This window comes from Adelges cooleyi, unplaced genomic scaffold, assembly GCF_023614345.1.
Source record: "Adelges cooleyi isolate 19-005CV unplaced genomic scaffold, UGA_ACOO_1.1 ACOO_flye_CR_arks_rails_tigmint_CR_PRNA_307, whole genome shotgun sequence".
NCBI lineage: Eukaryota > Metazoa > Arthropoda > Insecta > Hemiptera > Adelgidae > Adelges > Adelges cooleyi.
Window position 1 is genome coordinate 3,987,590 of NW_026095978.1, and position 26,242 is coordinate 4,013,831.

Genomic DNA, 26,242 nt, shown 5'->3' on the forward strand with positions numbered 1-26,242 from the left:
ACAAATAGTATCTATTTTTTTTGGTTAAATAAAAACGTTTAATTAATAAAAATAAATAATTGTGAATAATGTCGTTTATAGAAATTTGCTAAGATTGTAGTACAAAAAAATAATATCAGGAATAACAACATACATAATAAACTATTGTGAAACCTACCTTCTTAACTTTTAAGCTAGAATTAAATGTGTTTTTACGATTCATACTGAAGTGTCCAAAAATTAATATCGAAACATATAAAAACTGAATAAATCATTGCATACGTGTTAGCTTCTGTTTTATTTTTATACTTTGTAAATATTTATTATATTATCATACACTTGGAAATGTATAACTATTATGGTGATGACCCACAAGTGAGCACAAACTATTCGTGTATATTTTATCATTTAAACTTTTCAAGATTGTTCCTACGCAATAATTCAAGCGTTTGGTTTTGTGGAACATTCTACTCAGATAACAGTTATCGGTCGAGTTCAGCTTTATAGTATAATATTATTATAAGGAAAACTAAACGTTAGAACACGTATAGTGTAGGAATGTTACAAGGAACCATGTAAATAGTATAAAATGCTAAGAGGCGAAATGTATGAACGACATAATTTAGGTTGTGCGAATAAATTGGCAAAGAAAGAACCGGATGATTGCAGAAAGTGATAATGTAATTAGCACGGTGAAATATTATACGCCTCAGCCCGCAAAAATACTATTGATCGTTTAAAATAATGTCGAAATAACTTTGACCCATCTGAATTGATTTATGTTTTGATGACGCACAGCGCTACCGTCGCTTTCGGCGCCTGGACAAAACGCTGGATGTGTAGTTTACCCTGGATATGCCGCTCTAGCAGTTTTGCAGCTACCCTTACACGAATAAGAAGTCCTTCGGCCGGCATCGATCGTCCAGAAAAAACTCAAAGAAAATTGTTCAAGGCCTAATCGTTCAACTTATCCGAGTGAGTATTGTTTTATCGTTGTTATTTTAACAAAATATTTCAACCGAATAGTCGTGAGCGGCGTTAGACGTATTTTTTTACTTAATCCAGCGACACGGTAGTGGCGCGAAGCTAAGTAAAAAAAATGGCGAGCGCTTACCGGGGTGTGTATACTATACACAAAACACCGCAATCCCATTAAACGCGTGTAAATTTTACCATAAATTTCGGAATGAATTTGTGGGCCAAGGGCTGGACAGAAATGCACATACGAGATATCAATAGATTGGGAAAGTCGTGTAGATCGGATCGAACAAACTAACTTATCGATTGGTTGAATACTTTCTTAGTTACAAGCAAAAAAGTAGTACAACATTTCTGAGGTTTCCAGATACATGTTTTAGTCAAAAAATTATTATGATGACCGCGCGGTGCCAGACGTTGTGCACGATGGTGAGGGGTCGGATCGGGGGAGTCCCCACCATTGTTATGTCTACAGCTGTTTGTTGTGTATTGTGCTGTACCTTGTGGTGTGTTGTCCTTGTGTATAAATTGCTAATAATAATACTGACGGTTATTACTTTATTTTTATACTAGAGCTTCGCTCTAGCTGGGGGCTCCGCCCCCAGGCCCCCGAGTCGGGCGGGTAGGTCACAGATTCCCGGTACTGTACCCGGCTACGCCGGGCACGCTCACGTCCCCTCGCTGCAAAGTATTTTCGGGGAGGTCACAGATTCCGAGGGGGGTGCCCGGCTGCGCCGGCCACGGTATGTGGAAGTCAATGCACAACGGTTCCTAGGGGGGTGCCCGGCTGCGCCGGCCACGGTGTCGAGCCATCGCAATACGTCTTAAAGGAATGACGTTATAATTCACGGTACCTATAGGCTGTATCTAGTAATCAGAATTCATACCTAGTTATGGACAAATATTTTGCAAGCTAAGTACTGATTAAGTGTAGAGTAAGTCTAGCTATGTATCTGTAATTTTTTTAAATTTTAAATTGAAAAGAATAGCTAGAAGTTAGACGGTTAATAAATATCAAGTGTCCGGTTTTGCTTACTTGGGTTGTTACCACTTTTTACTACCAATGTCCAGTTCCTTATCAGTGGGCGGAATTCGTGTTGAAAACTGATAAGGACGGCAGGTCTCCGAGTGTTTTACCATTCGCTCGCTCGGCGCCGTCGCTTCGCTCCGCCAACTAAAAATATCCTAGGTTTGTAGGCTACAGTCTATGAGGAGGTAACAGGTTTAAAATTAAGTTTAAATTAAAATTGTAAAAAGTTAAAGAGACTTGATAAGAAGCTGGCCATTGGGAAAAAGTGTATAATGGAAATTGTCTTTGGTAAAAGTAGTTATATTATAGACCACGTCATCAATATAGGCCGGTGTCATCCCGCTTAACTTTATGAGTTTAAAACAGATAAAAATGTCTAGAGGACAGTCAGCTAAATGTCTGTTAAGGTTTGCCTTTGTGAAACAAAATTTGTTTAAACGTAGTATGTTATATGTCTGTACACAGCGGTTCCGAGTGGGGTGCCCGGCTACGCCGGCCACGGTGTCGAGTCAGCTCACTATGTTTTAAAGTATACCGTTATAATTCATCGTGCCTTTATCCAGTAATCATAGTTCATACTTAGTTTCGAAAAAGTGTTTTGCAAGCTAAGTACCAGTTAACTGTAGTGCAAGTCTAGCTATCTGTCAGATCAGAAATGTCCTACTACTAAAGCGAGTGTGCTACTTGCTTAAAGTACAATTATTTTTTTTTTTTATTTGAATTGTTTGAGGTGTTGTTTACTTCACGGGCTTGGTAATAGCTATGGTTAAAAATAGATAGAAATGTTTAGAGGTCAGTCGGCTATATGTCTGATATGGTGTTCCCATGTGCAACAAAACTTTTTCAAACGTATACGTTATATGTCTAGATATTGGTTGAATTAAAATCCTTATTTGTTCAGAAATCACCGTCTATGCCATTATTCGGTAATGACGTACTGTACATTTAGAATGTAACCAACAGCATAATGCATTAAATATGTATATTAAAGGTCTGGTGGTTTAACAGAAGTTCATAAGTGTTTAAGAATTCAAGAGTAAATCACATGAATGAAATGTCTAGTTTATATTAAAACTTAAAAGGGAAAGAAGTGAAGAGTGATAAATACATTATTATTGATCGACTATTTGGCAGAGCTTATAAAAATGTCCAAAGAGAGGTTAAATGAATTGTCTCGATGCAAATCTTTTAGTTTTTGGATCTGGACCTTTAATGCTAAAGGTACTTTGATACTTAAGGTCTGACGTTTGTTGGTTATTAGAAGTTTAAAAGTGTGGAAGAATGATATGTTTGTGTGACGGTTACTTGGGAACTCAAGAGTACAAAACATGAATGAAATGTCTGAAATAATTTGTAGCAAATATTTTTGATTATTCGAGTGTCCGGCGGTGATTATAAAAACGGTCAGAGTACAAAATGATAATAATAATATTCAGTGCATAAAATACCTAAATTATTTGATACTTATCCAGACATATTTTATACATAATAGATAAATTGATATATACATTAATACTTTTTTAAGTAAACCATGAAAGGTATAAATCCATATGTTGATATATTTTTAGATGGCTAACCAACAATTCATCCTACTAAATGATAATAATAAACAATTTTTAAATAATTTTATTTTTCATTATGTAGGATCAATTTAAAAAAATATAGCAAAATCTATAGATTTACTATACTTTTTTAGGGTGGAGCGAATACTTATATTATACTTCTATAAATAATAAAATAGTAAATTAAATGTCGATTTTCAATATAAATTTTAACCCTTTGAAGCACAGCATTTTTATCTCCGATTTTCTCTGAACATGATTATGAAGGTGGTAATAAATATATACCACTGTGCGAGAGTAGGCTATTTTTTGAAAAAGTGGTATATTACTTATACCACCATGCTTCAAAATGTTAAAATGCAATAAAATGATTTGAAATTAATATTTTATTTTTATGTTTTAATAATGCCCTATGTCTGAAATCACACCACCAAAAAACCAAAATATCAATATTAATAAGTATCTAATTTAGTTCAAGCTATATCAACAGCAGCTCAAAAAAAATATATATATACATACATATAATATAAAAAATTAACATTAAATAGTTAGTAAAAATAAATGTTCAGACAATTTTTTTGATTTTTGATTACTACTCATAAAAACGGTCTAAGAACACAAAATGTTGAACGCTAAAATAATCTAGAGACAACTGTTTTAAGAATTTAAAAAGATGATATAGGGACTTCTGCTGATGCTTTTAAAAAACATACCTATAATTTTTTATTATAAGACTGTGTAAAAATGCATTTATTCGTTGGTTGAATAAGTATTATAAAGCCAGGGAGTAAAAACTGGAATGATTAGAGCATATGAATAGCATAAGATGTTGCTATGTATAATGCTATGTATGTTGCTATGTATAATGTGATTAAAATAAATTAGATCATATAATATAGTTATTTCTTATTAGAGCGGAATGAACACATAGATATTTTATGTCAATAATGTATATAAATTTAAGCACACAAAAGTAGCCCCAGGTGTAAAAAACTAAAAATTGATTGTTTTTAGATCCGAACAATTTTTATTCAGTGCATCGAATATACTATTATTATTATTTAAAAAAATATTTTTCATTATATATATATATATATATTATTATTTTAACAACAGTAAACTTTTTTTAAATTAATCCATGTATTATGTTATTTTTAGATAGGTATATAAATGTTTTTCTACTAAATAATTTACAATAATACTTCCTAAAAAAAAAATTATCTGGAAAGTGAAATCAGATACATGATTTAAAAAAGTTATATGTTTGTCAATTTCAAAGAATACAAACTATATTTTCAACTTTAATGACAATTATTAGATTTTTTTAGCTTGAATTGTTGATTTCCACATAGCTTACCTACAATGTCTGAATTTTCCAAAGTTAAAATATTAAAACCACAAATTAAGTCAAAACACAAATTTTAAAAACCCTAAAGGGTAAGTGATAGTACTCGATAGTGATCATACATATTTATATAGGTAAATCATCCTACTAAATGAAATAATTAAAATGTATTCAAATAATGCCAATTTAACGTGAAATAATATATCATTAAAAAAATATATATAAAAAAACTAAAATAATTTGTATTCTATGTAGTGATCACAATTGTACAGCTTTAACAAAAAAATGTGAAATAATTAATGTTTTAATTATTTGTACATCAGTATCGTATGTGTGTGCACGTTTAGAAACTAAAGCGTTAAGAGAAGTCGGTTAAGACACTGTATAATGAAAAAAAAACTGTCAATTTAAATTAGGGTTGAGTATAGAGATTAGATAGGCACTAATTATTAAAAAATACTTCATAAATAACAAAAAATCAACTTCTACGGTGTAAGTTCTCTGTTGGCCGCAGGCAAATTAATCGATGACGGCATAGGATAACAGTCTGTAACCGATGGTAACAATAATAACTACTTATTGTATTAATTAAAGACAGAGTAGATAGAAGTAGCAATCAATCTTCTAAACGGACACGCGTCGGTTATGATTTCACTATAGTATTGGCCTAAAACAAATAATTTACATATATATAAAATAAGTCAGTAAGTTATTTAATTGAAAATAAATAGTAGATATATATGTCAACAAATTTTTCAACAAAAAATATGAAATGTATCGTTATCACCACGCACAGCGGTTTGAAAAAGATAAGAATTTTGTACATCTAATTAATTTGATAATTTGGTTTAAGCAAAATGTAATATACTACTATACTATATAGTATTATATATATTCTAAATCTAAAAAACGTACCGACATCCAACGACGCATATTAATAGGTAATGTTTGCACACCGGGAAACACGTCGATTTCTCTTGAACGAAAACCGTGAGCGAATTCGGACAAATATGTAATTAATAATAACTATTATACGTTTAATATATAATTATATGTATATAATATAACAAACTACAAAGACAAAAATTCACCAAATAAAACAAAACACGCCGTTCGCCGTTTTTAATTTTCATTATTATATATATGATAACGTTTGACACACCGGGAAACACTATTGAATAAAAAACCACGTATGACAATGAACAACAGTGTAATTAATAATAATAATAATAATTTTACGTTTAATTTAAGCAAAGTACAAACTCGGCAATAAAAACAACACACGCCGTCACCGTTATTATTTGATACGATAACGTCGTGACATGATAAAAACGCGCGCCAACGCCACGCGCTGCCCAAGCCGCCTTTATGCTTGTCTATGAGCCAGATGTATTATACGAATCCCATGGAAGAGACGATTAGGCGACTGGCGGGACGTCGACTATTTGAATTGACATTTAATTATTATGATTATAATATAAAAAAAAAAAAATACTGATATCCCAACAAAAACCCTTCGTAAACTCGGTGTAAATGGTAGCTAGGAAAAAAAAAAAAAATGTTTCTACATAAGCTTAAAATACGTGATATAATAAAGGAACTAACTAAGCACCATAATGTAATATATTTATTATACATCGTTGTCAACAAATAAAATCATTCGACATATCAAACCAGTCATGAAAAAATCGAAATTTAGTTTACTTGGCCGGAAGTCTGTTTTCCTGCTTCCTACCTAGTAAATATAGCACATGTTATAATAAGGACATAGTAGGATAACTATAGTAGGAAAAAAATTTAACTTCCAAAATATGTAACACTCTCTTTCCAAACAATACCCTGTGATTTCTTAACGCACTACACCAGTTTTCACTTAAAATAATTGATATGTTGTCGTTTTTCAAAACATGTTTGTTCATGCTTTATACAATATTTGCCATATTCAAATTTTTATGTTTTTTCTCGAGTCTTATCATCTTTTGAAACAACGAGTTTTTAGGTTTTTAACCCCTTCTCAAACTAATTATTTTTATAACAACTTTTGGAACTTAATGGTAACGTATATGTTCTATTAACTTTTTAATTAAAAATAACTTGCTAAACATTTTGTAGGGCGTTAAAATAATCCCCCGGTATATACCTGTACCTACTTTTGTCTAAACACATAATATGATGTACCTATATTTGCAACCAAATTGACTACTAATTATGTACACGAAAGTCACCTATACTTAATAATAAAAAATACATTTGTCATTTATTTATTTTTGCTTAATTAGATTTAATAGGTCTTTTCGTCTTTCAGCTTACGTGCGATCGATCAAAATGGGACCTATAAACATTTTATTCTACTTGTTTTACATCAGCATCCTCATGGCAGTAGGGTTCAAATTCAGTTACCGCCACCTTTGGACTTTTTTTGAACTACTGAGTAAGCACATTAGTCATGAAAAACAAAAAATACATTAAATAATCAGCAGCTTATCTTGATGGTCATGAATTATAACTACCATCGTCGTCTTTCGTGAAAAAAATAATTAAAATAACGACATCCGTCTAGAGATACCGTCGCTTAAGATGCAACCTCATAGCTCATTTTTCCAAACTTGACAGGAGATTAAAAAAAAGTCCGTTTCAATTACCAATATTACCATTCTATGACGTTATGATGATTATTCGATTATAGCGTCATCTATTGTCTTTATGATAATTCCGAGCCCGTCAGTCGATTGCCTGCAGAGTACATTAAAGCACAGTGGACACGTTTTAAAGTAATAAAACATTTTCTCATAGAGTCCACTATCTTGTCATTTAACCTAAAATTATATTTATACACAACTCATGTATAGAAAAATCCACTACATTGATTTTAGTATTATCGTTTTTTAAGTGTACAGGTATAAAATAAGCCCTGGATTTCCCTCGTAAATTGAAATAAAACAGTGTGGCCAACTTGAAATCAGATATGAGCTGCTGTTGCATCTTGAACGACGACACGCTATAGTTGAACCTCGAATCGATCGGGGTTCATAGAATTTAATATAATAATATTTAACGCTTTTAACGATAACGATTGTTTGTAGTAATATTGATGATTGATGGCCAACTTATGGAGGTATACAAACCAAGCAACTTTGAAATCGACGCAATGTGGAACAATCAGAAAACGACACTAACAGCCATTTTTTATTTTGTGCTACCCATGTTAACAAAGCTGATGCCCTTCTTTGTGTTTATATTTTTTAAATATAAGAGTCTATTCCACTCAATGCGACTATGCATAAAAGTCACCGGTAAATGGAATGAAAATGGATATTTGACCAACTGGCCTTTGAATAATTCGAATAATTAATACTCGATTATCGTTGGTAAAACACTAATAATATTAAAAAAATTAATATCTTGTCTTACTAACCGGTTACGATGACCAATAGTACAACCTAGTTTTTGCGATACGTCGGTGTAGAAATTAATATAAACTGACGTTAGACTTAGATTATTTTGATAGCAAAATAATATTATTACACATAATATAATAATAATCATATATAAATGGACTGTAGGTCACGACGTGCCGTGATATTATATCACCTCAGTATCAATAAACAATCTTTATTAAATGAAAATTAACTAAATTTAAACGTTACTACAATTTATCTACTTTTCTTGTTTTATTTTATCATTTTATTTAAAAAATTAAATTTACAGCATAAGAAATAACAAAATGCATTTAAAGTATATAAAATTTAAAGGTTTTTTTAACCATTTTCTGCATATGGACATAACATAAAGTTTTTGTGAATTTTTTTTAAAGTATTAGTAATTGTTTTTTTTTGCACTTATTTGTAAGAACGTGAATGATTATACAAATGTATTAACACATATTTTCCACTTTCAAATGTTGTTTTTTTTTTATACATTTGTTTTTGTAATATCATATGTGTACTAAACCTTAAAAATATATGTTTTTTCCAATCATTTTTTTATTGCATATTAACTGAATTTCTACCATTACAATTAAACAATTCGTTTGCCTAAACTTGTACATTTATTAGGTCTCTGTTACGATGGATTCTGGCAAATCCATGCGTATTGTTTGGTAAGCATTTGAAGTATTTTTATTTTAACTTTCGACTTATTATCTGATTCTAATAGATTAGTAAATATCAGATAAACACAGACAATGATACTAAGATTTTCGGTAGTACAATTTGTTAAGCTATATAATTTTAATTAAACAAAATAATTAAAATTTACTTTTTGGTAAAAGTGATTTGAAAAAGGTGATGCACCCATTCTCAGTTCCTTATCGAAGTTAAAACACTTTTAAAAGTGAATTTTTAAAAAATGTTAATATAAAAGTCCGTGTAACATGTTTCTGGGTTAACTAATTTTAAATGTTGCATCAGTTTGGATACACACAAAATAACTATTTGGCGTCGCTGGGCCAGATAGCAATTCCAAGATCAGAAGCAACTACCGATCGAACATTGCAAGGTGGTAATATAAGAGAAAACAACATTATTTATCTTCACTTACTGTCGCTTACTTATTTTATACTTATAATATTTATGATACTTAAAATCAAGCGCAATATTAATGTCACACAAACTCGAACAATCGTTAGAACCTAAATAGTGTGACATTTGTTTATGATTACCGTAATTAAAGATATATAGTACTACGACGAAGGACAGACGTGTTGATGGGTTTATTTTACACTGTAATTGAGTTAACAATGCCGGATTGTAAGAGTCTAATGGTACCAAATAAATCTGATAAGGTAACGACCGATTAAATTCTAATTGGAAAATATGAAGTCCATGTAAGAACCGTTAACATTAGGGACAGAGTTGGGTTGATACAAGTTCAGAAATGAAAAGCGATCATAAAATTATAACATCATATTTATCACATTTTAGAGGTTTACATGTTTCGGTTTGCTGCAAAACGTGTGATTTCCGGACTTCATACGTCTAAAAAAAAAGTAATAGTTTTTTTTAGAAAACATTTTTTTTCATAACACATCATTTTCATTGTTTTGAAAAATATTACAATACATTTTATTATTTTATTTATATTTACTTAATCTTTAAGTAATAAATAATTTAAAAATAAATGTAATGTATGGAAAATAAATATTTATTTCAAGAAATTAAATTTTTTCTTTTCATAGTTTCTTACACAATTTTTACCATTTTTTTTTTTGTTTTCACCTCTTCCCAACAAAGTTGTTTTAATAGCAACTTTTGAAACTTAAATGGTAACGCATAGATTTCATTAACTATTTAAATTGAAAATAATGCACTAAAAATGTTGACTGGTCGATAACCAGTTTTGGATAACTATTTTTGATGTTATTGAAGTGTCAAGTTTAGGGCAGGAGGAAAGATGGATTGTAGTATTATTTTTATCTGCGTGCACTTTCACTCCCATCCTAACTTTTAAACTCTTATAACTTTAAAAATAGTTCCAAAATTGGTTATCGACCAGTCAAAATATTTAGTACATTATTCTTAATTAAAAAAATATATAAAATGTATGCGTTATCCTTCAGTTACTTAAAGTTTCAAAAGTTGTTATCAAATAAACTAAGTTGAGAGGGAGGTAAAAACAAAAAAATTGTGAGAAATTGAGATCACATTGTATAAAAACTTAATGATAAAAAAATGTAATTATTAATTAAGCCCAATGAGATATTCAGTGGTTCACTATAAGTTGAACACCATTCACCATGTATTTAAATTGCTAACTTAGCAAAATATATTGACACGAACTATTAATTGGTAATAATTACAATAACCTGGTAAAATATTAAGAACTGTAGAAACATTAATGCTTCTTCATGAGATCATATTTAACTTATCGATCATTAATGATTAATTATAAAATAAAATAAAAAAATAATGAGTACCTGGACTATATAATAAAACACCATTTTCATCTTCAAAATTATTGTTTGATTCCAATGTTTTGTTTAAAAATATCATTATAAAATTTTTGGGCATCTTCAGGATTTGTGCTGACAAACATTCTTCTATTTTTCTATCAGAATTAGATAAAAAAGTTGACACCTGGTAGACAAAAACACCTAAATAAGCAATGTAGTATATTTTTTTAGAAAAACAAAGATACTTAGATGGTAGTTTGTCTGCCGTTGCTTGGCTCTTTGGACTAAGCAATAATAAATCATTGCTTTCAATGGAAATACTTAGCAAAACTCAGAATTATTTACTATAATAGGTCCAACGTTTTAAAGATTTCCTTCTATAAATTAATTATTTTTGTATGTAAAATGTTTTAATTATTCTAGTTAAAAAAACATTATAATAAACCCCCAACTATCGTTTGTTATTATTATTATCTTTACAACATTTTGTAGCCTCACGTGTTGGCCAGTAGCCCAACCACGCGATATCGTAATCTGCTGTTCTTAAGTTATATTTAGAGTACCTGGAATCAAAGATTTGTTTAGACAGGTTTATTTACCTTACTTACTTGGATTGCCAATTAGTGCGATTGCAAGCGATAGCTGTCAGTGTCAGTGTATTCGAATGCTATTAAGTTTAACTAAACAATTCAGAGCTTATAAATTACAATATTTCACAATAAATCATAGAAAAAATATATAATTTGTACAGTTAAAAAATTAGTACGATAAGAAGGATATTAGAATAATAAGAAAGATAAATATATTAGCTGTGTATGGCGGGTTTGAAGATACCAACAACATGGTGTTCATAATCAACATATCATAATGGTCGGAAGAGTGGTGTTGTAGTTAGGTGAACAGGTCTCAACACCATCAAAAATAAATACAAAATTATTTATACAGACTACGGAGCTCGGATATGCTAATGATGGCGATTTAAATAATAATTATCATATGAAGACCAACATTTAAATATTTAAAATAACAAAATATTATAGCATCAACGTACACCGGTGTAGATTTCAAAAAGCGAGTACAATTAGTATACTATTTTTTAGGTAGCACCAAAGACAAAATAGGGGAAGAGGAAAAGTCGGAGATTTATAAAATACAACGTGATGAATGTGTTGACAGCTATGTAGTTAAGACATTATTAGATTTAAAGAACACATGAGGAACATAAAAAACCAAAAAGTACACAAATCTCCAGATGCGGAGTATTTAGTGGATACTAATCATAGCATTGTTACCGAAATGGCGAAGTACATATGTACGCTATAGAGTATTCTTTTTGTGGTTAAGAGTTTATTTAAATAGTTTATTTTTTTATTTCTTTCCTCCTTTACTCTTAAAAATAAGAAAAAAAATATTTAATGCAAAAAAAAGGAATCGTTAGTTTTCCCCTTAGAGAGAAGCAACTATACGTTCATCCAAAAAATGATAAAAGCTAAGAGTTCTTCCAAATGATAACACAAATTTGTATTTTATCAGCGTGACCAACCCCGAAACTACAAAATATAAAATCACATTCTATCAGTCTGCCAATCCTATCAGAATAAAAGTAACTAAAATATCACTAACGTTTATCAGAATTAACGGTTATCTAAGAACCTGGTTCCGGCAAACCGCAAACGGCATAATTCAAACAATAAAAAAATAAACTGTGTTAAAATATTGAAAATATATATTATATTTTCTTAAATAGTACATATTTTTACGATACATTTATAATGACAATAAAACAAATAGTTCATATGACGACAACGATAATTATTGGTAATTAAAATTTACTTTCGTTTCTTATAAATATTAAATGAATATTTTTATTAGAATTCTCTTTAAATTCATAATTCAAAACTCTTATTTTCACATGATATAAACATGCAATATATATATATATAACATAATATATTAATCAATTATTGTAGTGACTAAGTTCATACGTACACTATGTTGTACTAATTTGTGTGACAATACTATTACATCCTATTTAACAGATATGGTGTTATTTTTTGTATAATTGTTTTAATTGCTGAATAATCCGTAATTTATGATGTAGGTACCTAGTAAAGTGGTAAGTGTAGATAAATTTCACCACCTAAGCCGTCAAAAGCAACGTCTCTTATTTAATACTTAAATGTTAAACCATTTTGTCGAATTTTCCATCATCAGATTATTTGTTATTTATTTATTCGTATGGCTACACACCGTCTTACAACTAAATCTATCGACCTGTCCAGGTGCGGCTATAGTATGTGCAAATATGTCCTGATGGATAATTTTTTTTATTACACAATATTAAATTAGCTGTTATTGATGACGAGATATTATTATCCGATATCGGTCATCCGAACCGCCCAGATGTTGGCGTTCACTTGTTGCGGTGACATAATCGAATGCGGTTTAACGGTCCCGACGAAATAATATTATCATGTCTATTATAATAATGTGCACGACCGCGGCTCTAAAAGAAGAAGTGTCCTCTCCCCTAAAAAATAATCCAAAATCTCCTCTACAACATCTGTTGTGTCGTTTGTTTACACGGTAAGTAAACGGGCCCATGTAATCGCTTAGGATCTCAGCAACAATAAACAACGTTCGATAATAGAATTATAATATTATTATCATCCCGTCTTATATTGACATGGATATGTCTTTTTATTATATCGATACCTTTTGTTCGGGGTCTCGTCTCAAAAATCGTTTACGTCCGAACCTTTTGCGGTTTTACACATTGTATTGCGGTAAGATAATAACATAATAACAATAATGTCATTGTATACGGTATACCTAATAATAACGTCTTATAATATTGTGGCACTGACACACAAAACAAGTACCTAACCGTAATGGACGCAATATTTGGCACCGTCCCAACTGTCATGATTCGACAAACGTTATTTCACAACTAGTATTGTAATTATTACAATTATTGAAAATATGATAACAATTTGACTAGTCTCTGGGAGTATAGTTTTTTAAGTGACAACTGTTATTAATATTATTTTATATTTATTCTTAAACACTGAGAATTTTTTTAAAATGTAGTCATCCTCGTTTTTAAGTTTAGACAGCGACGGTGAAAATTTTATCATTCGTCGAAAAATAATGTTCCGTTTAAGAATTATTAATAATTGTATTGCTCGATATGAATACAACGAACAGTTCAGAATGAACTCGGTTAAGTTGGAGTACATTGTCAGCCGTACAGTTCATCATACAAACAGAAATCATGTATTATCCCCCATTCAACAAGTACATATTTTATGCTTGCATTTTTTGGGAAGTGGTATTCAGTAGCAGTCTGTCCGGTCCTAATAAAATTGGTCCGGACCGGACCATGAAATAGCAAAATACTACTTATCCGGACCGGTCCGACATGTAAAATATTATTTCGTAACTCGGACCAACCAAGCCCGGGTAAAAATTATGTTATTAAAACCCGGACAGGATTAAAAATGTTTTAAGATGTCCGGGCCAGAACAAACCAAACCAACTTGGCTAAGATAAAAATGGTATTATAATCGATACTACCCGACGAAGGAGTGAAACTGCAGGACTCCTCAATAGGCCTATTGGCGTACGCGGACGATTTGGTATTAATGGAAGAATCACCGAACGCACTGAAATCACTGTTCGACCGTCTACAAAGAATGGCATCGAAAGTAGGACTACAGATAAACGAAACCAAAACGGAGTACATGGTCGTTGGCAGACGAGACACTGCGGGTGTGTACTTATCCTTGAATGTAAGGAACTATGTTTTCAGCAGAGCCAAGCAGTTTAAATACTTAGGGTCAGTTATAACTGAAAAGAATGAGATAGTCAAGGAAATTTCAGCAAGGATACTTGCCGGCAATAGAGCTTACTATGGACTAGCAAAACTGCTAGGATCTAGATCTTTATCGAGGGAGCTTAAGATACAGCTATATACGACATTACTGCGTCCAGTTATAACTTACGGAGCGGAAACGTGGCCACTACGAAAAGAAGATGAAAGAAAGCTGAAACAACTGAAAAAACATGATTTTCGAGATTATTGTAGCATATTTTAAATAAATATATTTTTATTGTGTAAAAACGTCATAAGTCTATTATTGTGTTTCACCGATAGATTACCATTTATACATTATATTTTATTCATCAAAGGTAATTTTTTTTTATAGTTTTTGAGTAATTGAAACTTTAAATAAATATCGAAATTTAGTGTTTTTTATTGTTGATACCGCATGTTTTTACAGCCAGAAATGTTGTTTACCATGATTTTTTCATGGAAGAAAAATATATTTTATCAAATATGATCTTGTCACATGTTTTTTACCTCCACCGGGCTTAACCCTTTTATCAGGGGTTCGTAATGTTGGGACGTTGTAACTGTACATTGGTAAATGGCGCGAAAAGTGTAATGCGTACTATTATTATAAATTTGTGTTGCTATTATGACTACAGTTATATCGTTTTGAATTATAAATTTATAAAAATGCATAAATTGAATTAAAAATCAATTCTTGATATACTCGATGCTGATTCATCTGGTTTTTAATGATTTGTCAAGAGACGTTGAAGAAATAGAAATTGTTTTAGGCAATTTCATTCTAAAATTTAAGTAAAAGTTATATACATTTTAACTAATTATTAAAAAAGGATTTGTTTTTATTTCTGATTGAACTACTTAAATAATAAATAAGTGTTTGATAATTTTTTTTTGTCAGTCACGCAGTGTCCTATATACGGGACACTTTGTAAGTCCTAAACGGCTTGAGATAACAAATTTTAATTTTCACCAAAAGTTTTCTAAAAATCCTATTATAAAATATGCCAAATATCATAATTTTAGGTTAAAAAATTTGTGGATCTGATGATATTGACGACCAATAGATAGTGTTCTACATTATGATGTAAATGAAGCATGTTGGTCCACTGGAATAATTATTCTAACAGTTAATGCTTCTATGGGCATTGTAATAAACGCAAAGTACATATTATTATTTTATCAATATATTTTAATTAGATTATAGTCTAACCTGTTACAAAATATTATATTCTTTTAGGAAACGGCAGTAGAATAACATCGCATGATAAATTAAATACCTACAACTTTTATACTTTTCATTGTTAAGTACAAAAGTTTAACCGTATAAAGTTAGAATTATCTTCTACTAGATTGATCTAGTATTTCTAACCAAAACTATGTGGGTATAAGATATTTTTAACACAATTATACCATTTTTAATTAATGATAAATCAAAATGGGATTATCTAATCTGTTTTCAAATGTTCACTTAGTTAAAATAGAGTTAACCTGACCGCTTGATATCCAACCTTTTAATTTCTGATTTGATAATTTTATTATATACATATTAGTGGATTTGGGAATAGCCTCATTAATTTCCCCATTAAATATGTCCATATAAGTATACATTTCTTAATAAATGGAATGTAGACAGTTTTTGTGTGGTATTAAAACTTTAAGTTCATCGTAGAGACTTGGTTATCGCTAAGTAAATGGCCATATTAAATAAATAAGTACATAGATTAATAAAATGTGGGCTATGCAATCTTCTAACAAATATGGACATTTTCAAATCAAGAGATAATTGTAAATTTGCAAATTTATATTGACCAAAAATTGAATCATATTTTTAAATCATATGAATAACTTTTACTGAACAAATTCATATTGTTTAGTTCGGTTTCTTTAATAAAAATATATACCCAGAGAAGCTTAATATAAACTAATTTCCGTAAAATATTAAGTAAATAATAATTATTTTAAAAACCTACTAATAGATTATAAATAACATTCAGTCCTGCAAGGTATTTTAATACAGACATTTTTTTTTTTTTTTAACCTTTATTAGGTTGGTTTACAAGGTTTTTAACTTCGCTCTCCATTTATCACGATCTTCAGCAAGTCTTTTTAATCCGGCGTAAGTATCAATCCCTGCGTCATTTTTCAGTTGAGATATGTACGAATTTCTTGGTCTTCCTGGTGGTTTTCGTCCTTCAATTGCACCTTCTATTATAGTATGATGCAATTCTTCGTCGTGACGTAAAACGTGTCCCATCATGTCCCATCGTCGTCGCTTTATGGCTTTAATTATGGATCTTGTTTCTCCAACTTAGGTCAGTACATCTTCATTTGTTACTCTTTCTGTCTAGTTTTTTTTCTCCATACGTCTCCAACACCACATTTCGAATGCTTCAAGGGATCTTTTTTCCTTTTCATTAATGACCCATGTCTCGCAGCCGTATAAAGCTACACTCCATACAAACGTTTTTAAAAATGTCTTCTTAATTTCTCTGCTAATTTTTTTCGAAACCAAAATTTTCTTTTTCTTGATAAAAGCTGCCTTTGCTTGCCCGATTCTTTGTCTAATTTCCTGCGAGCTTTTCCGTCAGACATTTAAAATACATTATTTGGTATTGAATATTATTTTTGATAATTCGTTATTAATTATTTTATTATTATATATGTATAATTTGTATGATACGGGATACTATTTAGTTAGTTTTCCTTTTTTTTTAAGTTCGGTAAGACAATCAGTCTGTTTTGATAATCTCACCAACGTAAAAGCAAGATTGCAATAAATTACATTATATATTTATTAAGTATAACGTTTATACGATTATGACCCTAGTTTGATCATTTGTATTAATATAACAGAAATTTTTAATCTAGTTTACAATAATTTTATATTATGCAATATTCTTATTATCTACCTATTATCCCATGCAAAAGGGCTGTACAACAATTTTTTTCTTACCACAAGTCTTTATCCGGCAATAGGTTCACTTTGGACTGTAAGTTTATAATGTATGTATTGATTTGTGTAGAAACTTGAAAATTAAATATGTTTTATTCTAGTTATTTATGTGAGGTATTTAAACTACAATTGTCATATGTTCCGTTTTCCTTGCTTTAATATATCTTTTAGGTACCAAAATTTGTTAATAATGTTGTATATTTGTATTTGTATCAATTGATTAATTAATTAAAACACATTTAATTTGTATTCAAGAACATGATTTAATTATTAAGTAATAATAACAACGTGACTGACATAGAACACACATGTACAAAAGTCTAGGAAATAAATTGTATCACAATACTGATAATAAGTTTAATGATAGTACAACAGTGCTACTACAAATAATATATCTTCTAAAAGACAAGATTGAAGACAAAGCTCATAAACTCCTACCTGTATTCTTTAACTACAGAATACATATGTAAGATGTGGTAAAACTAATTTATACTTGACAGCCAAATTTTGCAATCTGTCAACTAATTTAGGTAAAAAGTAAAGTTTTATTTAAATAGTAATACAAACAATTTGTGGGAAATTTCAATAAAATTATTATTATTTTATACTAAATAATATAAAATTATAACATATACTTATAAGTTATGTATATACACTAATATAATGTAATTTATTATGAATTTTGCATTATATAATTTTACGTGTATAGTGAATACACGATTAATTAGAGAATTGATAAAGATCTAGCTACAATTTGCAATAAAGATTAGAACCTAACTAAAGGCAATGCTTTTGATATTAAAATTCGAAATTTCTTTTGGCGGGTTTTTGGTAAAATCGATATTGGTACTATCTATAGTGTTACACATTTTATAGGTTATGTAACATTTATTTCTTATCACGTGTTATCATTTTTTGGAAGAACTACCCCCAACTCCAACGGCGGCGGTAGTTGGAGAACCCCTGTTGTCGAGAAAAAAAAGTTGATAACATATTCATTATTTACCAGCGGTCACTTATCATTCTCTCGAATTGATACTCGAGTGACGAGTCATTTCTCTGGCCCTCGCCGTCGGCGTTGTTGCGTTTGAGTTTTGATGCAAATTCAATTTTTTCGCATTGTCGTTTAGAATAAAATATTCAGATGTTTGGTAATTCGAGTTGTCGGTATTAATTTTAAACTGTCGATGACGGGCCAAGTCTGTTACTTTTGTGATAGTACACAATTATTGTTATGCGGATATCGGTATATTATAAAGCGCCGATTAACGGTCCTGCTTATTATGAACCTATAAAAAAAGTATCAACCTTAAATCCCAAAGTTTTTAAATATTTATCAATTTACCAAGGTTCATTGTTATATAATGCTTTAATACCATATGTGCAATATAAATAAGTATCTTACGATTAATATAAACACTTGAGCAGTAAAAAATATATGGTAAAAAATGGATAGTACCTCTTGGGATGGCTTTATGGGTAGCATGGAGAAATGTTGCAGAAATACCCGGGGATTCATTTATTAAAATCATCTTTTGAACTAATAAAATAAGATTGTACTTTAACGGTGTTCGATACTTCAGTATTTAACCATGCTTGATACTTACAATTTTATTGTTCATTCTTATCAATCAGTATTAACCAATATCCTATCTTTGCATAATTCCTGTTCGGACGACTTCGTAAGTAACATTTTAATCTTATTATTCCTATGAAATGTCATCCGAGTCAAAAGAATATTTTAACGGTGTTCGTGGATTCCACGTAACCGTGTTCTAATATATTATGCGAATAGTCAAACTTTCATTCGTCACTTTGCAAGTTCTCGAGTATAGTGTCAATAGCATTTTGTTATATTAACTATACTGAGGGAAGCATTCTGAGGGTGGGGTGAACAGTTTTATTTTATTCATGTTTAAATAATTTCTATTACATTTTTTTACACCTTACATTTTGCGTTATATCCTAGGGCATAGCCAATTTTAAAGGATTTGGTCATTTCCATTTTGATGATACTGCTGTGCAAGCGGTCACCAACCCAACAAGTCTGCACCAATACTTCCCAACCACCCTTATATTATATGCAGCTCTAATATTGGTCGTATGTCGTCAGGTGAATACTAATAATTTATTAAATTATTAGTAAGGATCATAATTAAATTATTGTATAACGGTAGTTATCAGACTCCTTTTAACGATGCTCTTACCTATGTCTATTTAACCGTGCTTAAGGAGTGTAGGTAATATTAAAACATTTAGTTTAAACTTGTTCTTATTTTAATAACGTTCGTTTAAATGTATATTTTTTTTTTGATAAAACATTTTGTTAGAAATAAACAATTTTTATTAGCGTTTCATGAAATTATTGTCCAATATTTGAAATATTTTTTATATTTTTCGAACACAATTAGTCAAAATGTTAAAGATATTATTAATTCTATAAATTAAGGTAATTTTAGGTGAATAAGTTGCTGCCATAGAGTAGGGCTGGCGGTATTTGATATTTGAATACCGGTATTACGGTATTCAAATATTACCGGTAATTACGGTATTTACCAAAAATACACAATTTACCGAAAATAGGTATGTATCGGAAATAAGGTAATTACCGACAATTTTGGTATTTGCGGTAATCTTTGTAACTATCACACATAATATATAAGGTGTACAGAGTATACGTACATTTTATATTATAGCGTTCCTCAAAGTTATTCAATGTAATTTTTTCCATAGATTTAATAAATAAATAAAATTATAATAGTATAACGTCTGTAAGTTAATTGGAACTATTTGTTTATAATATTGTAACTGTGATTATTTTTAACATTGTGGACATGAATAATCCGTTCCTTTGTTAAATTTGCCATTCATGTCATAATGTCACGTTGTTATATTGACTTATTCTTGAAATATATCAAACAAAATTACCTCAAACTAAAATATGTAATTAGATGTACAAAGAAAAACGTTTGCCGTCTAGATAACAGTTTTCGGTCGAGTTCAGCTTTATAGTATAATATTATTTTAAAGAAAACTAAAAGTTAAAACACGTATAGTGTAGGAATGCTACAAGGAACCGTGTAAATAGTATAAAATGCTAAGAGGCAAAATGTATGAACGACATAATTTAGGTTGTGCGAATAAATTGGCAAAGAAAGAACCGGATGATTGCAGAAAGTGATAATGTAATTAGCACGGTGAAATATTATACGCCTCAGCCCGCAAAAATACTATTGATCGTTTGAAATAATGTCGAAATAACTTTGACCTATCTGAATTAATTTATGTTTTGATGACGCACAGCGCTACCGTCGCTTTCGGCGCCTGGACAAAACGCTGGATGTGTAGTTTACCCTGGATATGCCGCTCTAGCAGTTTTGCAGCTACCCTTACACGAATAAGACGTCCTTCGGCCGGCATCGATCGTCCAGGAAAAACTCAAAGAAAATTGTTCAAGGCCTAATCGTTCAACTTATCCGAGTGAGTATTGTTTTATCGTTGTTATTTTACCAAAACATTTCAACCGAATAGTCGTGAGCGGCGTTAGACGTATTTTTTTACTTAATCCAGCGACACGGTAGTGGCGCGAAGCTAAGTAAAAAAAATGGCGAGCGCTTACCGGGGCGTGTATACTATACACAAAACACCGCAATCCCATTAAACGCGTGTAAATTTTACCATAAATTTCGGAATGAATTTGTGGGCTAAGGGCTGGACAGAAATGCACATACGAGATATCAATAGATTGGGAAAGTCGTGTAGATCGGAACGAACAAATTAACTTATCGATTGGTTGAATACTTTCTTAGTTACAATAAAAAAAAAGAACATTTCTGAGGTTTCCAGATACTTGTTTTAGTCAAAAAATTATTATGATGACCGCGCGGTGCCAGACGTTGTGCACGATGGTGAGGGGTCGGATCGGGGGAGTCCCCACCATTGTTATGTCTACAGCTGTTTGTTGTGTATTGTGCTGTACCTTGTGGTGTGTTGTCTTTGTGTATAAATTGCTAATAATAATACTGACGGTTATTACTTTATTTTTATATTATAATATAAAAAAAAAAAAATACTGATATCCCAACAAAAACCCTTCGTAAACTCGGTGTAAATGGTAGCTAGGAAAAAAAAAAAAAATGTTTCTACATAAGCTTAAAATACGTGATATAATATAGGAACTAACTAAGCACCATAATGTAATATATTTATTATACATCGTTGTCAACAAATAAAATCATTCGACATATCAAACCAGTCATGAAAAAATCGAAATTTAGTTTACTTGGCCGGAAGTCTGTTTTCCTGCTTCCTACCTAGTAAATATAGCACATGTTATAATAGGGACATTGTAGGATAACTATAGTAGGAAAAAAATTTAGCTTCTAAAATATGTAACACTCTCTTTCCAAACAATACCCTGTGATTTCTTAACGCACTACACCAGTTTTCACTTAAAATAATTGATATGTTGTCGTTTTTCAAAACATGTTTGTTTATGCTGTATTACAATATTTGACCATATTCAAATTTGTATGTTTTTTCTCGAGTCTTATCATCTTTTGAAACAACGAGTTTTTAGGTTTTTAACCCCTTCTCAAACTAATTATTTTTATAACAACTTTTGAAACTTAATGGTAACGTATATGTTCTATTAACTTTTTAATTAAAAATAACTTGCTAAACATTTTGTAGGGCGTTAAAATAATCCCCCGGTATATACCTGTACCTACTTTTGTCTAAACACATAATATGATGTACCTATATTTGCAACCAAATTGACTACTAATTATGTACACGAAAGTCACCTATACTTTATAATAAAAAATACATTTGTCATTTATTTATTTTTGCTTAATTAGTTTTAATAGGTCTTTTCGTCTTTCAGCTTACGTGCGATCGATCAAAATGGGACATCTACACTTTTTATTCTACTTGTTGTACATCAGCATCCTCATGGCAATAGGGCTCAAATTCAGTTACGGCCACCTTTGGACTTTTTTGGAAATACTGAGTAAGCACATTAGTCATGAAAAACAAAAAATACATTAAATAATCAGCAGCTTATCTTGATGGTCATGAATTATAACTACCATCGTCGTCTTTCGTGAAAAAAATAATTAAAATAACGACATCTGTCTAGAGATGATTTTTGTACATACCGTCGCTTAAGATGCAACCTCATAGCTCATTTTTCTAAACTTGACAGTAGATTAAAAAAAAGTCCGTTTCAATTACCAATATTACCATTCTATGACGTTATGATGATTATTCGATTAAAGCGTTATCTATTGTCTTTATGATAATTCCAAGCCCGTCAGTCGATTGCCTGCAGAGTAGATTAAAGCACAGAGGACAGGTCTTAAAGTAATAAAATATTTTCTCATAGAGTCCACTATCTTGTCATTTAACCTAAAATTATATTTATACACAACTCATGTATAGAAAAATCCACTACATTGATTTTAGTATTAACCTTTTTTAAGTGTACAGGTATAAAATAAGCCCTGGATTTCCCTCGTAAATTGAAATAAAACAGTGTGGCCAACTTGAAATCAGATATGAGCTGCTGTTGCATCTTGAACGACGACACGCTATAGTTGAACCTCGAATCGATCGGGGTTCATAGAATTTAATATAATAATATTTAACGCTTTTAACGATAACGATTGTTTGTAGTTACATGGATGATTGATGGCCAATTTATTGAGGTATCCAATTCAAGCAACTTTGTAATCGACGCAATGTGCGCATGGAACAATCAGAAAACGACACTAACAGCCATTTTTTATTTTGTGCTACCCATGTTAACAAAGCTGTACATACTGATCCCCTTCTTTGTGTATATATTTTTTAAATGTAAGAGTCTACTCCACTCGACGCGACATTGCATACAAGTCACCGGTAAATGGAATGAAATTGGATATTTGACCAACTGGTCTTTGAATAATTCGAATAATTAATACTCGTTTATCGTTGGTAAAACACTAATAATATTAAAAAATTTAATATCTTGTCTTACTAACCGGTTACGATGACCAATAGTACAACCTAGTTTTTGCGATACGTCGGTGTAGAAATTAATATAAACTGACGTTAGACTTAGATTGTTTTGATAGCAAAATAATATTATTACACATAATATAATAATAATCATATATAAATGGACTGTAGGTCACGACGTGCCGTGATATTATATCACCTCAGTATCAATAAACAATCTTTATTAAATGAAAATTTACTAAATTTAAACATTACTACAATTTATCTACTTTTCTTGTTTTATTTTATCATTTTATTTAAAAAATTAAATTTACAGCATAAGAAATAACAAAATGCATTTAAAGTATATAAAATTTAAAGGTTTTTTTAACCATTTTCTGCATATGGACATAACATAAAGTTTTTGTGAATTTTTTTTAAAGTATTAGTATTTGTTTTTTTTTTGCACTTATTTGTAAGAACGTGAATGATTATACAAATATATTAACACATATTTTCCACTTTCAAATGTTGTTTTTTTTTTATACATTTGTTTTTGTAATATCATATGTGTACTAAACCTTAAAAATATGTTTTTTCCAATCATTTTTTTATTGCATATTAACTGAATTTCTACCATTACAATTAAACAATTCGTTTGACTAAACTTGTACATCTATTAGGTCTCTGTTACGATGGATTCTGGCAAATCCATGCGTATTGTTTGGTAAGCATTTGAAGTTTTTTTATTTTAACTTTCGACTTATTATCTGATTCTAATAGTAAATATCAGATAAACACAGACAATGATACTACGATTTTCGGTAGTACAATTTGTTAAGCTATATAATTTTAATTAAACAAAATAATTAAAATTTACTTTATGGTAAAAGTGATTTGAAAAAGGTGATGCACATATTCTCAGTTCCTTATCAAAGTTAAAACACTTTTAAAAAGTAAATTTTTAAAAAATGTTAATATAAAAGTCCGTGTAACGTGTTTCTAGGTTAACTGATTTTAATTGTTGCATCAGTTTGGATACACACAAAATAACTATTTGGCGTCGCTGGGTCAGATATCAATTCCAAGATCAGAAGCAACTACCGATCGAATATTGCAAGGTGGTAACATAAGAGAAAACAACATTATTTATCTTCACTTACTGTCGCTTACTTATTTTATACTTATAATATTTATGATACTTAAAATCAAGCGCAATATTAATGTCACACAAACTCGAACAATCGTTAGAACCTAAATAGTGTGACATTTGTTTATGATTACCGTAATTAAAGATATATAGTACTACGACGAAGGACAGACGTGTTGATGGGTTTATTTTACACTGTAATTGAGTTAACAATGCCGGATTGTAAGAGTCTAATGGTACCAAATAAATCTGATAAGGTAACGACCGATTAAATTCTAATTGGAAAATATGAAGTCCATGTAAGAACCGTTAACATAAGGGACAGAGTTGGGTTGATACAAGTTCAGAAATGAAAAGCGATCATAAAATTATAACATCATATTTATCACATTTTAGAGGTTTACATGTTTCGATTTGCTGCAAAACGTGTGATTTCCGGACTTCATACGTCTAAAAAAAAAGTAATAGTTTTTTTTAGAAAACATTTTTTTTCATAACACATCATTTTCATTGTTTTGAAAAATATTACAATACATTTTATTATTTTATTTATATTTACTTAATCTTTAAGTAATAAATAATTTAAAAATAAATGTAATGTATGGAAAATAAATATTTATTTCAAGAAATTAAATTTTTTCTTTTCATAGTTTCTTACACAATTTTTACCATTTTTTTTTTTGTTTTCACCTCTTCCCAACAAAGTTGTTTTAATAGCAACTTTTGAAACTTAAATGGTAACGCATAGATTTCATTAACTATTTAAATTGAAAATAATGCACTAAAAATGTTGACTGGTCGATAACCAGTTTTGGATAACTATTTTTGATGTTATTGAAGTGTCAAGTTTAGGGCAGGAGGAAAGATGGATTGTAGTATTATTTTTATCTGCGTGCACTTTCACTCCCATCCTAACTTTTAAACTCTTATAACTTTAAAAATAGTTCCAAAATTGGTTATCGACCAGTCAAAATATTTAGTACATTATTCTTAATTTAAAACAAATATAAAATGTGTGCGTTACCCTTCAGTTACTTAAAGTTTCAAAAGTTGTTATCAAATAAACGAAGTTGAGAGGAAGGTAAAAACAAAAAAATTGTGAGAAATTGAGATCACATTGTATAAAAACTTAATGAAAAAAAAATTAAATTATTAATTAAACCCAATGAGGTGTTCAATGGTTCACTATAAGTTGATCACCATTCACCATGTATTTAAATTGATAACTTAGCAAAATATATTGACACGAACTATTAATTGGTAATAATTACAATAACCTGGTAAAATATTAAGAACTGTAGAAACATTAATGCTTCTTCATGAGATCATATTTAACTTATCGATCATTAATGATTAATTATAAAATAAAATAAAAAAATAATGAGTACCTGGACTATATAATAAAACACCATTTTCATCTTCAAAATTATTGTTTGATTCCAATGTTTTGTTTAAAAATATCATTATAGAATTTTTGGGCATCTTCAGGATTTGTGCTGACAAACATTCTTCTATTTTTC

The 26,242-nt window shown here is 30.1% G+C and overlaps 1 long non-coding RNA gene across 2 annotated transcripts; it reads left to right on the forward strand.

Annotated features, from left to right (window-relative positions):
- Positions 1–856: 856 nt before the first annotated feature.
- Positions 857–23,697, forward strand: LOC126839690 (uncharacterized). 2 transcript variants are annotated; one of them, XR_007685945.1, is made up of 3 exons: positions 857–954; positions 22,479–22,604; positions 23,270–23,697. It is a non-coding gene; the product is annotated as an uncharacterized LOC126839690 (long non-coding RNA). The 2 variants fall into 2 exon arrangements; XR_007685946.1 differs by lacking the exon at positions 857–954 and adding an exon at positions 20,976–21,073.
- The last annotated feature ends 2,545 nt before the right edge of the window (positions 23,698–26,242 follow it).